This window comes from Macaca nemestrina, chromosome 19, assembly GCF_043159975.1.
Source record: "Macaca nemestrina isolate mMacNem1 chromosome 19, mMacNem.hap1, whole genome shotgun sequence".
Taxonomy (NCBI): Eukaryota; Metazoa; Chordata; class Mammalia; order Primates; family Cercopithecidae; genus Macaca; species Macaca nemestrina.
Window position 1 is genome coordinate 15,894,931 of NC_092143.1, and position 13,227 is coordinate 15,908,157.

Genomic DNA, 13,227 nt, shown 5'->3' on the forward strand with positions numbered 1-13,227 from the left:
GCGTAGCTTAGCTACACTTTAAGATTAGATTGTTTACACTTACTTCCCTTGAGCTACTTACAGTAGATTTAATTTAGCTAGGCACACTTCCTTGCTCGGGTATCCATGCAGCTTCCCTGAAGGCAGCATAATGCAGTGGTGATATATCCTCAAGCTATGGGATGCCCTGTAACATATTCTTGATCTAAGGTCAAGTCTCTGCTTAGAGACTTTTAATAAAAACCTCCGTCTTTATTATCTGTGTGATTGTGGACCACTTAACTATTCTGTGTTTTGTTTATCACATCTGCAAAAGCTGAGTAGTAATAGAACTTTCTTTTAGGGGCTGTTATGAGGAATAAAGGAGTTGATGCATAGAAAGCATTTATAGCAGGGCTTGACTCGAATAAGTGTTTGTTACCAATTACCTATTCTTATTGTCTGAGCTACAGAAGACATCCCCAACAGAATTCAATGACAGGTGTGCTTGGAGGTTTGCAGTGTACTATAGGCCAGTCCAGGGAACCAGTCTGGTATCTGAAGCTAGCTCAGAGGATAATTTAGACCTCAGAAAACCATAAATCTTGTAGAGACTCAGACCTTCATTAGGAGTTTGGCCTCCTGGGGGTTGCGGGAAGATAGACAGGTGAGTTCTGTTGAGCCTTTTGAATCTTTTTACATCACCTTCAAACACCTGACACCTGGAGAACTCTAACTGATCCATTATCCTGCTACAGTATTTTTTCATAAAATAACCCACACTTTTATGATTATATTTTGCCAAAAACCTTTGAAACTTGCATTTAACCTTATAACAGAAAAAATGATTTTTTTATAACTGTTGTTATTCCTGAAGAAAAATATGTGTGAGAAATTTGGAAACATGAATAGGCATTTAAAAGCTGAAAATGAAATGGAAGGGAACCTAAACAAATCAAATCCAGTTAAAAGTATGGCTGGGTTATTGATATGCCAATGGTTTCAGACTATCTTGGAAGATCCCTAGGGTTTTCATGGAGCCTTCTTTGGGCCATTAAGGAGGAATGGACAAAAGCAATGCAAGGTCAGATCTTATCCCTCTTCCCAAGTGACTTTGCACTTGCATTACATATCAGGTCTCTACACACAGTATCATTTGAACATAGGCTCCCACTGCTAAAGTTAGAAAAACATTCCTTTGCCAAATAAGTTGCAGTCAGCTTAGGTACAAGACATATGGATAATAGGAGAGAGGAAATGGATATTATATAAACACCTTTTCCTCTTTTAGAAGAAAATATCACAGGATTGGTAAAGCTGAATTTTTTTCTGGAAAAAAAAACTTTATTTTAAATGAAAAAGTTTTTGCAAAGTCAGAATATTTCTTTCAAGTGGTTTTGTAATATGAAGTATCTCAAGGAGAATTATCAAAATTAATTTTATAAAAAGAAAATATTCTTTTAGTAAGAAATCAGTATGAATGTACATAAAATTATCCATAATTTTTTCTTCCCTTTGTTGTACTAATCACTTAACAACTGTATAGGCCTGGTAGTCATCACAGCCTTTGCAGCGTTTGACTTTTGTGGTTAAGATTCTGTAAGGTTTTTCACTATAATAAAATCTCTGTTTGCGGATTTATAATTTCATTTCAAGTCCTCCCTACAGAATGACTGTTGGTAGACAAACTTTGCCTGAGAAATAGTTTCTTCATTCTAAATTCAAAGGAACGTAGCAAGCTGAGTTTTCACCAATGTGTGTATAGTTCCTCTCCTCATTTAATAGAATATTATGTTTAGTTTTCATAATTCTTCACCTGATTTCATATTAAGGACTCTTTAGAGAATTTTAACTCAATAATGTAGCAAATCTAATTTGAAGTAATACTCAACCATCGTCAAAACAATGCAGAAAAGCTGAGCTTTTTGATACACTCAAACCTTAAGTTTCTAAGTAATTTACTGTAACCTTACATGCTTAGGGAATGAAGAAATTTCCTGAGACTAAGCCAGTTAAAGTTGCTTGGCATTTGTGCTATTTTTGGAGGTAATAAGGTATTCCCTACTTGTTCAGTGTAACAGACCCCATGTTTACACCCTGTTATCAAACCTGATGACAGACAGCATAGCACCAGCTGGCAATGTGACCTTTCTTTCCTTTAGGGACTCCATATAAAGCAGGCATTTTTTTTCACTCCATATTCCTGCACGTTCCTTTCTTTCACTCCTGATCTTTGCTCTTGCACAGTTAGTGAGTTAAATGAGATTTTACAGATGAGACACTGTGAAGAGTAAATGAAAGGTATTTATATTACTAGATGTCTGCCTATATAATTGCATTCCTCTCCTGATGCCTGAATTTTATTTATTAAGTTTAACAGCAGCAAAGTATGGTGAGAAGAATATAGGCTATGACAATAGGCATACTGAGAATCAAATTTGTGCCAAAACTCTATCAGCAATGATTTGACCTCTGAGCTTCAGTTCTCTCATCTGTAAAACTGAGCATTATACAACTCAATTCTTGTAAGTTGGATTCCTAGGTATTTTATTCTCTTTGAAGCAATTGTGAATGGGAGTTCACTCATGATTTAGCTCTCTGTTTGTCTATTATTGGTGCATAAGAATGCTTGTGATTTTTGAACATTGATTTTGTACCGAGACTTTGCTGAAGTTGCTTATCAGCTTAAGGAGATTTTGGGCTGAGACGATGGGGTTTTCAAAACCAGCCATCCCATTACTGGGTATATATCCAAAGGATTACAAATTATGCTGCTATAAAGACACACGCACACGTATGTTTATTGCGGCACTATTCACAATAGCAAAGACTTGGAACCAATCCAAATGTCCATCAATGACAGACTGGATTAAGAAAATGTGGCACATATACACCATGGAATACTATGTAGCCATAAAAAAGGATGAGTTCTTGTCCTTTGTAGGGACATGGATGCAGCCGGAAACCATCATTCTCAGCAAACTATCGCAAGAACAGAAAAAAAACAAACACTGCATGTTCTCACTCAGGTGGGAATTGAAAATGAGAACACCTGGACACAGGAAGGGGAACATCACACACCGGGGCCTGTCGTGAGGTGGAGGGATGGGGGAGGGACAGCATTAGGAGATATACCCAATGTAAATGATGAGTTCATGGGTGCAACACACCAACATGGCACATGTTTACATATATAACAAACCTGCACGTTGTGCACATGTACCCTAGAACTTAAAGTATAATAAGAATAAAATATTTTTAAAAACTCACTTCTGATTGTATTTTTATGAATTTACAAAGCGTTTGGCACCCAATAGGCACTCAATGAATTGTAGTAGTAGCAATAATTATAAGGTTTAATTTCTAAGAAAAATAAAATTGGTGAGGGCTCATATTTTTAGTAACTCTGTTCATACCTTGATGAAGACTTTAATTTTGATAACTGCAATACTTGCTAAGAAAGTTAATGTTCTAAACTACATCATTAGACACATGCCACTGCTGTGGGATGGAGAGTAGGCAGTAACCAGAGGTACCTGGAATACGGCCAAAAGAAACTTCTGGAGAGTTCACTCACTGGCAGGTACTCAGGGCTTTGTGTTACCTACACACTTTTCTGTCTCTTTGTGGATAATAATGCTGATTCCTGCATTCATCAGATTCCAGTCAGAGACAGAAAAAAATAAACTATAAATATGATTTTTAGTAATCCCAGGTTAAAAACAATTCTAATAAAAATGAAAATTCCTGGAAGGAAAAAAAAAGCTGTTTATATTTATAAATAAAGTTTTAGGTTCTCTATTATAGCATTAAGCAGTAGAAGGATCCTATTTAGCATCAGAGATGCCTAGATTTAAATTTCAGCTCTGCAATTCTTACTTTCCTTCCTTTATTTGCACAATTACGTTGCAAGGAACTAACCTGACAAATATAAAAGTTGCCATGGTTTATGAAGGTAATTGACAACAGGATAATATTTCCTCAAATGTTGAATCTTAAAATCTAATCCTAGTTGTATGTACTCCTTGGATAAAGTATTTTCATATTTTACAACATCACTGTAGACATTACTTTTACCCACAGTACCCACTTTTACCCACGCTCAACCACACTTGTGGAAGAGCAGGGCAAGCTATTTCAGGACAGGCTTAGAGTCCATTACAAACAATATTAGCTGGAAAAAAAATTGAAATAAAAATTTCAATGTTGACTGATTCTTTCCCATAGCTTATAAACTTCAGAGTAATGTAGCACAAATATCTGTCTGCATCCTGCTTTTAAAACCCTTAGTGCTCAGTGGCTTGTCTACTCTCTCACCTGCCTAGACTAAGGCAAGTAGGTATCATCCTAATAGACAATAAGCCACCTTAGCTTTGCATCTCAGAGTGAATCAATGTAGGGGCAGAAATATTCCCGGGATATTTTGTTCTCTGACACAAATACACCCGTCATTCAAAAAATTGTGTTTATCATACACCAAACATTTTCAAGTTACAAAAGAGACAGTGAACTAAACAGTCATTAACATTACCTCTATAAATATTTCAGCCTAAAAAACTGTATCTTTATTTTTTACTGGTTGTTTGCATTACAGGCATCAGAAACTTACAAAAAAACAAACAAAAAAAAGCCAAAAGGTGATTAAAAATAGTTTCTTGCCCCTAGAATACATCAGTTTTTAGCAAAATGAAGAGAAATAAGTCAATAATTATAAATTGAATTTTTTAAATAGAAAGCATTATTCTATGTATGATTTTTAAAAAGACATTATACTCTCTTATGTCTTTACCAGCAAAACATTTACAATCTAGCAATTACCCTTTTGTATGAAATGCCATTTTGAAAACTATTCCTTTATCTGGAATGAATGTAAACCATAATCTTAAAAGTGACACTACTCACATTCCACACCGTTAAAATTGTTTAAGAACAGCTACATTATATGCTTGAAGAAATTTTTTTTTCTTACCATTAAGTCTTCTAATTTATTATAAATATTTAAAATATAAAAAACAAATTCAAAACATGGAATAACATAAAGAATAACTTTTAAACCCAAACACCTAGAGCTTTCATTATGTACTTTGTTCATATGCCCAACTTAATAAATTCTTCATACAGAAAAGTTTGTTAAGAGCAAAAAAAGCCTATTTCATTAGTCAGACCCAATCATTCAGCATCTTTAGGAAATATCCAGAGACTGCATTGTTTTCTCCTATGCTGTACCAGAAAGCGTTTTGTGGGTTATCAAACATAACTCCATGCTCTCAATCCAATCACTCCTTCATTCATATGTAACATCGGTGTCAACTGCAGTGTTGTTTCTGAGTAATAAACCATTCAATCATAATTAGTATGGAATTGTGGGAAGCAGAAATTGCTACTAATGGAAGTACAGTGAGTTCGCTTTGTTTCCAGTTGGTAGCAGTGGTTGTGTATTTCTGGAAAGGAAGCAAGGGGACAGAAATAAAGTAGTTGCTCTATTTGTAAATTGAAAAGTCGAAGCACAGTGATACCCTTGATCAGAGTTGATAGTTTCAAAAATAAGAGGAAAGCAAAGACAAAGATTGTTAGGAGAAGCTAAATAACTATTCTTGATTTTTAAAATACTATAAAGCTAAATGTATAGTAATAATTTTAACATTATGAAGAAAACTTAAAGTAACAGTTACTGTTAAACTCCCTGTAAAACATAAAGCAAGCTCATTTTAAAAAAAGAACAATTAAAGGGATGCCTTCTTCTATTACTTAACAATATTACGTAAATATAGTTTAATGTAATCAGATAAAGGTACAGAAATCAAAGTTGCATGCTAGAAATGAGTAGATAAAATTATTTGCACATTCTGTGAGTATACATGAAATATCCCACAGAATCAGGTTAAACACTATTCAGATTCATTAAAAGTTATAGGAAATGAACAACATAAAATTAACATGAGTAAATGGATATAAGGAAATCCTAAACAGAACAAAGAGGGTTACTGGTTACTGACACCAGGTACTAGTCCTAGAGAAGGCACAGTATGTCAGTAATATATTTTTGTGTAATATTCAATATAATATCAATGTATATATGCCTGAATTATTATAAGAATGAAAAGAGATTGATGAATCTCAATCATAATGGGAAATTAAAATACCTATTCATTTCTGAATTTGACTGCTTAAATAGATATCATAATTTAACATATAGGGGAGATGGTTTTAACAGTGGGCAATGGACATAGGAATAAAGGAATTCATTATTTTCTTTCAGAGGGGTTCTCAGGAACTCCTTGAATTTATATACAATATTTTGTGTGAATATTTTATATGCTTCTAGAGAAGATAATTTAATAATAATAAATAAACCACAGACTAAGAAATTATGAAAGGAAGACTAATAAAATATATCTCAAAACTTATGCTACTGTTCTCAACTTAAAATTTAAATATTTAAAGGCCTCTGTTGCTGAAGATAAATGAAAACAATGCATTTAAATCAAGAATTAAGAAATTAAAAAAATAAAAGATATGGATAATGATAAGCAGAGACTAGAAAACAAAATAAAGAAATTACATTGATAAAATAAAGGAATAACTGTTGCTCAAATTGTTATTAACATAGTCAAAGCCCTAAAAATGTCTAAAAAAGGATGTATACAAGAGAAATTACTAAATACAACAAAGTCAAGAAATGCAATATATTCAACGATTTGGAGGAAACTTTTTAAAAAATAAAGGGAAAAATGTTATAAAACATTATACTAATAAATATCCACATGCTAAAAAACTTTTTACAATATATGAAAATATAAATTACCATTATTTTCAAAGAAAATAAAAAATGAAAGAGAGCTATAACTGATCAATTATCAAACAACTGCTTTCAAAGGACCCTAACCAAGAATTCTACTTGATGAAAGTCCTGCCCTAAAGAAAAGTGATTCTGGTGCTATTATATTGTTACAGAATGACAACAAATATTGCCACAGATGTAATATTTTTATATTAAATAAAATACTAGCATATGCAATCCATATGACTAATATAGCATGACACCAAAGAGTTTATTAAAATTGCAGAGATTGCTTGAAATCAACAAACTGTTATCATCATTATGCTTTAAGATAACAAAGCTAAAGGTAGATGATTTATTTCAATAGATGCTAAAGATTAACAATAAAATTAATCACCCTTTAGTAAGATGTATTAATATACTAGAAAAATATATCTCTTTTCTTAACATGACAAAGAGTATTTCTCTAAAACAGAAAAAAAATGCCTTCTTAAGAAAATAATAAGACAGAGCTATCTGCAGTCACAGCAGTTAGTCAACAATCTTCTCTAAGCCCAACGAGTACACTGAATAAATAAATATTAGAAAGTAAAAATGATGATTATTTGCCAATGATACTTAATAAGGTAGTGGGTTATACACCAAAAATAAAATTAAAAATAAAAAGAAAGCCCTTTTCAAATGAAAGTGTTTACCATTTAAAAACACAATGAAAAGTAAAATACACATTGGTAAATGCATGTACATATACTACTTTAAGAAAATGTAAAGCAAAAAATGAAAAATAGATGAGTAGAGAGTACAACATCTCCCTGGAGAACATAAAAGACTATAGTTAACAATAACATATAGTTTCAAATAGCTAGAACCAGAAAGAAATGATGTTTGAGAGGATGAATTTGCCAATTACCCTGATCGGAGTACTACAGGTTGTATGTATCACAACATCACTATGTACTCCAAAAATATGCACTATAATTATATGTTAATTGTAAAACTTTTAAAAACAAAAGAAGTTCAGTAAGTAAAGACATACATCATGATTCTGGGAAGAAAGATTCAGTTTACCCCAAACTGTAAAAATCAATGAAATCTTCTTTCAACATAGTGGGTTTTTAAAAATCAAAATAATAAAGCAACATTTTAGAAATCAAAATAACAAAACAAAGTAATAATTCCTAAGATAATCAAGAAGAGGGCCAGGCACGGTGGCACACACTTCTAATCTCAGAACTTTGGGAGGCCGAGGCGAGTGGATCACTTGACGTCAGGAGTTCAAGACCAGCCTGGCCAACATGGTGAAACCCAGTCTCTACTAACAATAGAAAAATTATCCTGGCATGGTGGCATGTGCCTGTAGTTCCAGCTACTCAGGAGGCTGAAGCACAAGACTTGCTTGAATGTAGGAGGCCTCCAGAGGTTGCAGTGAGCTAAGATTGTGCCACTGTACTCCAGCCTGGGCGACAAAGCACGACTCCATCTCAAAAAAAAGAAAAAAAAAAGAGAAAAGCAGCGGAGGCCAAGCTTGCCCCACATCTTAGGATATAAAACCAGCACAAAAATGGCAAATGTGTCAAAAGTAGCTTCAATCAGATATGTAAAGTATTTCTAATTGTTCTGCAGCAATTTAGCTACAACTTATTTGTTAAGAAAAATATCGAATTATATAAACTCTCCTCACAAATAATCTGATGGTCTAATTATGATCATTATGACCAAAGTAATACTCACACTACCAGTTGACTACTCTAGTCATTAACACGTAGTCTCAGTGCTAAAATGGTTAAAATAAATTAAAATTAAAAAAGGAAAAGATGCTGGTGAGTTTGTGGAGAAAAGGGAACCATTACACACTCTCGGTGGGATTATAAATTGGTTCAGCCATTATAAAAATAGCTTGGAACTTTGTAAAACTGAAAATAGACCAATCATAGGTTTCAGCAATTCTACTTCCTGATATATATCCAAAAGTAATAAAACCAGGAAATTGAAAAGATATCTGCACTCTCACATTTATTGCAACACTATTCAAATAGCCAAGACATGGAAGCAACCTAAATGTGTGCCAAAGGATGAACGGATTTTTAATATGTGTATACATATGACAGAATATTACTCAGTCTTAAAAAGTAGGGACTCCTGCCATTTGAAACAATATGAATGTACCTGGAGCACATTTTGCTAAGTGAAATAAACCAGACACAGAAGGACAAATCCTACATAATACCAATTATATGGTAAATATAGTCAAACTCATAAAATTATGGAGGTGATGGATAGGCTTATGGCATAAATTGAAGTAATGATTTCACAGGTATGTTTTTCTCCAAACTTACCAAATTATATACATGTAATATATACAAGTTTTTGTATCTCAAAACATTACATAAAAATTTTAAATTTCATACATTATTTTAAGATTAGAAGCAGTATCTGTCAAAAAGATTATGCATTAATATCTTCATTGGTCATCATTTTGTAATTTTACAATTTTGAGTGATTTTTGTCTGCAATGCTCTGCTTCTGAATTATAAAAACATCTATTTATTATAATTATATGAAGATTAAAAACAATTCCTTTTGTAAAAATGTTTAAACAGTGCATAAATTATACTGAAAAAAATATTAGAATAAAAATGGAAAAATTTATGGACTTGAATTTATACCAAATAGAAAATAAGGCAAATATAAAAATGGAAAAAAATTGTAAGTACAGTGAAAATAGTTAATGTCTTTAAAATGCAGAAACACAATATACATATGAAAATTTCTCCATTGCCACTAAAATGAAAGAAATGCAATTCAAGCCGTGTCATTTCTCTCCTTGAAACCTTCTGTGTCGTTCTCTTTTTTCAATAAAAATTGAAGTCCTCATGTATTAGGCCATTCTTGCACTGCTATGAAGAAATGCCTGAGACTGAGTACTTTCCAAGGAAAAGAGATGTAGTTGGCTCATGGTTCCACAAACTGTACAGAAAGCATAGCTGGGAGGCCTCAAGAGACTTACAATCACGGCAGAAGGCAAAGGGGAGGCAGGCACATCTTACATGGCTGGAGCAGGGATGGGTGGCCGGGAGTGCCACACACTTTTAAATGGCCAGATCTCATGAGAACTCTATCATGGAAACAACACTTGAGGATGGTGCTACACCATTAGAAAATGCCCCTATGATCCAATTACCTCCCATGAGACCCCACTTCCAATACTTGGATTACAATTCAACATGAGTTATGGGTGGGAACACAGATACACAGATCCTATGAGCCTGTAAAATCAAAAACAAGTTAGTGACTTTCAAAAGATGATAGAGGTATAGGTATTGAGTAAATACTCCTATTCTAAAAGGGAGCAATTGGCCAAAAGAAAGGGGCTACAGGCCCCATGCAAGTCCAAAACATAGTAGGGCAGTGGTTAAATTTTAAAGCTCCAAAATAACCTCCTTTGACGTCATGTCTCACATCCAGGGCACACTGATGCAAGGGATGAGCTCCAAAAGCCTTCAGAAGCTCTACCCTATGGCTTTGCAGGGGTCAGCCCCCATAGCTGCTCTCATGCACTGGCATTGAGTGCCATGGCTCTTCCAGGTGCAGTGTCCAGGTTGCTGGTGGATCTAACCTTCTGGAAATTGTAGTACAGTGGCCCTCTTCTCACAGCAACACTAGCAAGTGCCCCAGTGGGGACTCTGTGTGGGGACTCCAACCTCACACTTCCCCTCTGCACTGTCCCAGTACATGTTCTCCATGAGGGTTCCTGCCCTGCAGCAAGCTTCTGCCTGGATATCCAGGCTTTTCCATAAATCATCTAAAATCTAGGCAGAGGCTCCAAAGCCACAACTCTTACACTCTGTACACACACAGGCTTAAAAGCATGTCAAAAGCACCAAGGTTTATGGTTTTCACCCTCTAAAGTAGCCACCCAAGCTATACCTGGGGCCCTTTTAGCCATGAGGGGAAGCTGGAGCAACTGGAACATGGAAAGCAGTGACCTGAGGCTGTACAAGGCAGCAAGGCCCTGGTCCTTGCCCACAAAACCATTCTTCCCTATTAGGCCTCTGGGCCTGTGATGGGAGGGTCTGCCATAGAGATCTCTGAAATGCCTTTGAGGCCTCCCCGTTGTCTGGGTTATCAGCACTAGTCTTCCTTTTAGTATGCTAATTTCTGCAACCTTCTTTAATCCTTCCCCTGAAAATGCACTTTTTTTTTTTTTTTCCTATCACATGGCCAGACCACAAATTTTTCAAACTTTTACACTCTGTTTCCCTTTGAAATATAAATTCCAATGTCAGGTAATTTCTTTGTTCATGCATATGAGAATAGCATTTTAGAAGCAACCAATCTACTTCTTTAACATTTTGCTACTTAGAAATTTTTTCTACCAGATACCCTAAAACATCACTCTCAAGTTCAAATTTCCATGGATCCCTAAAGCAGTGGCACAGTGCAGCCTACCACTTTGATAATGCATAACAAAAATGACCTTTGCTACGGTTCCCAATAAGTTTCTCATTTCCATCTAAGACCTCTTCAGCCTAGACTTCACTGTCCATACATGTTCCAAATTTTCCCTCATTTTCCTGTATGCTTCTGAGCCCTCCACATTCTTCCAACTTCTGCTCATTACCCAATTCCAAAGGCACTTTCACATTTTCAGGTATCTTTGTAGCATTGTCCAACTTCTCAATACCAATTTTCTGTGTTAGTCTATTCTTGCACTCATATAAAGAAAAGAGGTTTAGTTGGCTCATGGTTCTGCAGGCTATACAGCCTTCTGCTTCTGGGGACATCTAAGAAAACTTACAATTATGGTAGAAAGAGAATGAGAAGCAGGTATGTCTTACATGACCAGAGCAGGAGGAAGAAAGAAACTGGGAAGGTGCCACACACTTTTAAACCACCAGATCTCCTGAGAACTATATCGCAAGAACAACTGTACAGAGACGGTGCTAAACAATTATAAACCACCCCCATGATCCAATCACGTCCCATCAGGCCCAACCTCCAACACTCAGGATTACAATTTAATGTGAGATTTGTGTGGGGACACAGATCCAAACCATATCACCTTGTCAGAGCCTATAGGGCCTTAGGTGATTTTCAGGAGCTCCCATCCAACCACACCACCTCCCTTGCCCAATGTGATGCCGTCCCCTCACTAATACTGCTCTAATTGCAGATGCCTTCTCTTCCACTCAATTTTCAAGCATTTCACATCTCTATTTGCACTTGCGGTTTATTCTGCCTGGAGAGAACAAACCCCAAATACCTGCATTCATACCTTCTTTACCTCATTCTCATTTTGGTCATTTTTCATGTGTTACATTATCAAAGACTCTTTCTCTGATCAATCTATATAAAATAGCATGCCCCCTCTTTACTTTTCTCTTAACTTGGTGGGTTGTGTAATATTCTTAACCCACTGATTACATGTGCTGTATTATTATACATATGTGTGTAGATATATGCATGCATACATATACTATATATGTAGCTATACAGAGAGATAGCTACATTTCGTATTTTTGCTTGTTGTTTGTTTGTCATCACAGCTAAACTGTGAGCTCATGAAAGTAAACAATTTATTTCTATATCTTCAGTGACTAAAAGAGCATCCGGCAATTAGTAAACCTCAGTAAACATGAGTTGAAGGAGATTAAAATAATGAGTCAACATTTTCTACCAACGAAATTTGCAAAGATATTTAACCTCTTATTATTAACGGTGATAAGATTGCACTGAATAGGTATTCTCCCATAGTGCTGAATAACCATTCTGGAAAACTATTGATATTATTTCATCCAGATTCCTTAATATCACATAAATTTGACCTAGAAATTATGTATCTCGAAATTCAAGGAAAGGGCAAGAGTATTTCTGAAAATTTTCATCATGAGTTATTTAAAATAGAAACAGTTGAAAGCAAATTATATGTCTAATAATATTACAGGATCTAAATATATTCTGTGATATCCATATCATAAAATTTGATTAAAATCACATTTCCATTTGCATTTAATGACATGGGCAATTAAAACCCATAAATTGTTAAATAAAAGATGGATATAAATTTTTTGTTTATAATGTGTGATCTTAATTTTAACCATACATAAATGTAAGAAATGTATATAGATATACATAAAGGAGAAAAGAAGTCAAAAGGGTTACACCAAATCGTATCATTAGAAATATTTACCAAATATTTCTGATTTTTTTTAACACCTGATGGACTTACACATCCTTATTCTATTGAAATTAGGTATCCCACATGACTCAGTTTAGCAAATCAAAGGCAAGCAGCCAACCTTCAAAGACATTCAACCTGATGGATAATAAACCTCACTGTATTAAGTCACTGAGATTCGGGAACTGATTTACAAAGCATTCTAGCCTATTTTGACAAAGATAATCTAAGTGTATTGCTTTCTACTCATTAAGAAATACGCTTTAAGGAGGCCAAGGAGTAAAAGAAAAGATGGCAACCTTACGCTAAG

The 13,227-nt window shown here is 34.6% G+C and overlaps 1 long non-coding RNA gene across 3 annotated transcripts in view; it reads right to left on the reverse strand.

The window, feature by feature from the left end:
- LOC105476976 (uncharacterized) overlaps window positions 1–13,227 on the reverse strand; it is a 543,799-nt gene that overhangs the window by 243,328 nt on the left and 287,244 nt on the right. Inside the window, exon 4 of one of the 3 annotated variants that reach the window (XR_011617211.1) lies at window positions 2,112–2,239. The exons of the other annotated variants lie outside the window; for them this stretch is intronic. This is a non-coding gene — a long non-coding RNA (uncharacterized lncRNA). Of the gene's footprint in view, window positions 1–2,111; window positions 2,240–13,227 lie in introns of those variants that run through there. 3 annotated transcript variants of the gene reach the window in all.